The sequence below is a fragment of the Microcebus murinus genome, chromosome 7 (genome assembly GCF_040939455.1).
Source record: "Microcebus murinus isolate Inina chromosome 7, M.murinus_Inina_mat1.0, whole genome shotgun sequence".
Lineage (NCBI taxonomy): Eukaryota > Metazoa > Chordata > Mammalia > Primates > Cheirogaleidae > Microcebus > Microcebus murinus.
In genome coordinates, this window is record NC_134110.1 from 93,094,324 (window position 1) to 93,098,728 (window position 4,405).

General features: G+C 44.2%; 1 pseudogene; it reads left to right on the forward strand.

Annotated features, from left to right (window-relative positions):
- Positions 1-968: 968 nt before the first annotated feature.
- LOC142872003 (uncharacterized) lies at positions 969-1,100 on the forward strand (annotated as a pseudogene).
- Positions 1,101-4,405: the final 3,305 nt, after the last annotated feature.

The following is a 4,405-nucleotide window of genomic DNA, read 5'->3' on the forward strand; positions in this document are numbered from 1 at the left end:
TAAGGCCCCAGAATCTTATCCCCGAGACCATCATGGGTTCAAGTGCTCAGAGACTCTATGGCCTATGGTCTCTAGTCTAGCACTTTCATTCCGCAGCTGAGAAAACTAGGCACAAAGAGGTGACATTATACTAGCTTGTTCATGACCCAGTCCCTGCCTACTTTTCCAGCCTCATGCCATGCCCTCCTGCCACCACCCATATCTCAAAGTACACCCAACTCAGAGCACCACAGCTAGTTGATGTTTCTGTACTTCCATTTCCTCGTTTTCAAAATAAAGATAATTCAACTTTCAGCCCTTCAACACACTTTTATTGAGATGCATCAATGCCAGGAACTTCCTAACCAATGTCACAGAGTTGTTATGAGGATTAATTCATTAGAATTGATTAATGAGGATTAAATTATGTATAAAATTGTTAACCTTAAATAGTAATTCTCTATATTAGTTATTAGTAGTATCATTGTTTCACTGTCACACCTCTATACCTTTGCACATCCTGCCCTATCTACCCAAAATACCCTGCTCCAGCTAAAAGTCCTTCAGGACTCAAAATAGTATCTCCTCTGTAAAGTCTGTCTTCCCTTTCTAGGAAGAGTTACTGGCTTCCTTCTCCTACTCTGGGCTATCTTTGTACATACATCAATTATAGAAATATCTGTGTTGTATTTTAATACTTTGTTTCATATCTGTCTTCCCTCTCTTCCTGGGACACAGAGTTCCTTGAAGGCAAATGGGGATGGTGTCTTACTTATCGCAGTAGTTCCTGCATCAATAGAGTAGCAAGAGCAAAATAGATTTTCCACATATGTACACTGAAGAAATGAACAGCCAGCCTGAGCTTAGACAGTCAATTGGTCTCAAGCTCCCTGATTCCCTGCCCCAGGCATTTTCTTTTCTATCCTGCTGCTTCTCTGAATCTTTGGGACAAGGGGCCACAATATTCCGGTGTAGAACCCTACAGAGCAGGCTCTGCACAGTGGCGGTCAATGAGGTTTATCTGAGATGCAATTATTGCTCATTGAAGCTGTTCCCAATACCCTGCCATGACAACTTGCAATATATTCTGCAGTGTCAATTTTTGACAGTCTCTAACAAGACTGAATTTTTAAAAAGAAAGAAAGAAAGAAATATTACAGACCAGCCTCTTCTGCTTCTCAGGAGGTCTAGATCAGTCTGAGTCCAATCAGGAGACAGAAACTACACAGTGATTCAAGTAAGAAGATGTAAAGAATTACTAAGCTCTAATTTAATAGTAATTTCAGTAAGAACATTCTATACAGTACCCTGGAGGTAAGGAAGAGTCCCCAAGGAAGGACAAACACGGAAAGGGTCCCCTTTCCAAGGCTCGGGTTGAGACCTCATTGGAGAAGGTGTCATTGCGTTCCACTGGAAGGCAAAGAAGTTTGCTGCCCACAGCCCTAGAGCAGGCAGGAAGCAGCCCCGTGTGGTCCCGGCAAGCTGTGACTAAGGGGCAACACACGGAGGGGGCAGAGGTACCAGTGTAGGCAAGAGGTCTGGAGTGCCCAGTGACTGCACTGGGAGAACTTCTGGAGACAAATGGGATGGAGGAGACAGACAGACAGAGGGAATTGGGGTCCAGTGTGGGCAGGGGGCCTGGAGTGCACAGTGCCTGTGACCACCAGGCCAGGCCCAGGCACCGGGGTCACCGAGGCATTGTGCCTTCTGGGATCATGGCACGGGCAGAGCAGCACTGAAGTCCTCGCCCGTGACAGACAGTGCCTCCACCAGAACCAGCAGGAAAAGCCCCTTCCTCCTGCAATGTCCTTCCAGCGCCCCGTGTGAGGACGCTTAACGTCCCGCTCACTGTCAAGAAGAGACGTGCAAAGGCAGTCTGTCCATTACTGCAGAGCAGGTATTAAAAGATGAATTTGGAGCTGACAGGCAATAAATTGATAACTGGCACCAAGCCCAAATGGAAATCCAGGGTGAATAACTGCTTATGCTGACTCTGTGAAAGTCAGTTAAAATGCCAGTCACAAGGGAACAAGATTGAACTGAAGAATAATGAGATAATACATTTAAAGATGTGGCACAAAATGGACTTTCAATTAATATTTTTACCCAGTCCCTTTAAAGAAAGTTTGCTGTATTAGTTACCTATTCCTGTGTAACAAATTGTCCCCAAATTTAGTGGCTTGATACAATGTACATTTGTTTTCTCCTAGTTTCTGTGCATCAGCAATCCAGGCTTAGGCTAACTGGGTCCTCTGTGTCAGGGTCTCTCACAAGGCTTCACTCAAGGTGCCATGGAGGGCTGCAGTCTGACCCTACGGCTCAGCTGGGGAAGGATTTTCTTCTAAGGTCACTAAGGTGGTCGTTGGCCGGATTTGGTCCCTCAAGAGCTGTTAGACCGAGGGCCTCAGTTCCTTGGTGGTGGCTCACTAGAGGTGGCCTTCAGCGTCTTGTCACACGGGGCTCTCCAGTTTGTTCTATCAGGGCTAGCACATGAGAAGAACCAAAAGAGTGTGCAAACAAGACAGAAGTCCTTGACTTTTAGGAAGCAATTCCATCATCTTTGCCATATTCCATTCGTTAGAAGTATGTCCTCATGTTCAGCTCACACACACGGGAAGGAGATTCCACAAGGGCAGGAACACCAGCAGGCAGGACTATTGCAAGCCCTGGCCGAAGTTACCTGCCACGTTGCATTTGGCCTTTCCCTTCTCACTGTTTTCCCTTTAAAAGATAAAATTAATACATGGTATTGTAATTGTTTTAAAAGCCCCATTAGAAATCTAAATATGTTATTTTGGTTGGATAACGTATTTAAAGAGCTTTGCTCATGGAGGAAGTGAATACAACACCAATAGCAAAATTTTAAAAATGCTTTACAACTGATCCATTGGCCACCAATCAACCAGTCATGTGCACTTGTAAATTCTTTCTCAAAAGTTTGATTTGCCACTCTGTGTTTATAACTACTCAATATAATTGACTACAAAGCACTATTATCATGGTGAAAGAGTATTTATTAAGCATTCAGGTATTCCCACCACTATATATACACATATAAGGGTCTTAATTTCTAGTAGTTCATATTCTAAAATATTTCATTTTGATGAAACTAAACATAGATATGGCAGCAGGGCAGAAATCTTATTAATATATTACATCTCCTTATCTACTCACGGCACTCTTCCAGGGCTAATAGGTATTCAGAAAATAATATACTAAACAAACATTAATTCAACAAATACTTTTTAAATGCCTATTGTGTGTGAGAAGCTACACATTGGGAATAGAGTGCCAACTAAGACAAGAAATATTCTTCCTTGATAGGACTTACTCAGCACTGAGAAAGCTAGACAATATGTAAACAAATAAATCATGTAATTAGAGATTGTTTTAAGTGCTACCAAAGGACATCAACACGGTTATGTAATAGCTGATGGAGGTTAACTTCTGTGGGGTAGTCAAGAAAGACCTTTTTGAGAAGGTGATATATGAACTGAGGTGCAAAGAATGACAATGAGCTAAATTTCCGAGGAGCCAGAGGAAGGGTATTGCAGGCAGCAGGAAAGGTGAAGTACAAAGACCCTTTGTGGGCAAGAGTTTGAGTGACAAGAAACAGAAACGGAAATGGCGCACCTGGTGCATGATGATGAAGGAAGAGAGGACTCAAAATGAGTCCAGGGAAGCAGGCAGAGGCCCGAGCCGACTGAGGACTTAGATGTGAATGATGAGGAAACACTAGGAATCGAGGCTATTTCCTAAGTTTGAAGGCTGAGCACCTACTGCGATTGAGCAGAACAAGGTTCTGGAGGGAGCAAGGCGCAGTGGCATGTGGGGCAGAGTGGGGGGAGTTCTAATTGAAACATGTTCAAGTGAGATGTGTATTACCCTTCCCAGTGGAGATGTTAGTGGGATTTATAAGGTTGTAGCTCGAGAGACGAACCTGGGCTGGAAATATCAACGTTAATGCAATCAGCAAATCAGTGGCGTCTCACACCATGAGAGATGAGGTGCCTGTAGAGAGACTGCAGATGGAGAAGAAAAGTGCGCCCAGGAGCACACCCTGGGTTGTGGAAACGTACAGAGACTGGATAGAAGAAGATGAGGAGGAAGAGGAATCAGCAGTGGAGATCAAGTAGGAGGAAAACTAGGTAGGTAGAAAACTAGGAGTGTGATGTCCAGGATCCCAGGAGAAGAGAGCACTTGAAGAAAAAGCACTGGTGTCAAATACAGTGACCTAAACACTGGGAACTGTCCTTCCCATTCAGCAGGATGGAGGTTGCAGATGGCCTTGCACAGAGAGATTGAGTTGGGTGGTAGAGACTGGCGGAGGACCAAGTAAGCTGAAGAGTAAGTGGAGGGTAAGAAAGTGGAGACAGCTGGTCTGGGAAGTATTGGGAAGGGAAGACTCGAATTAACGGCATTGTCT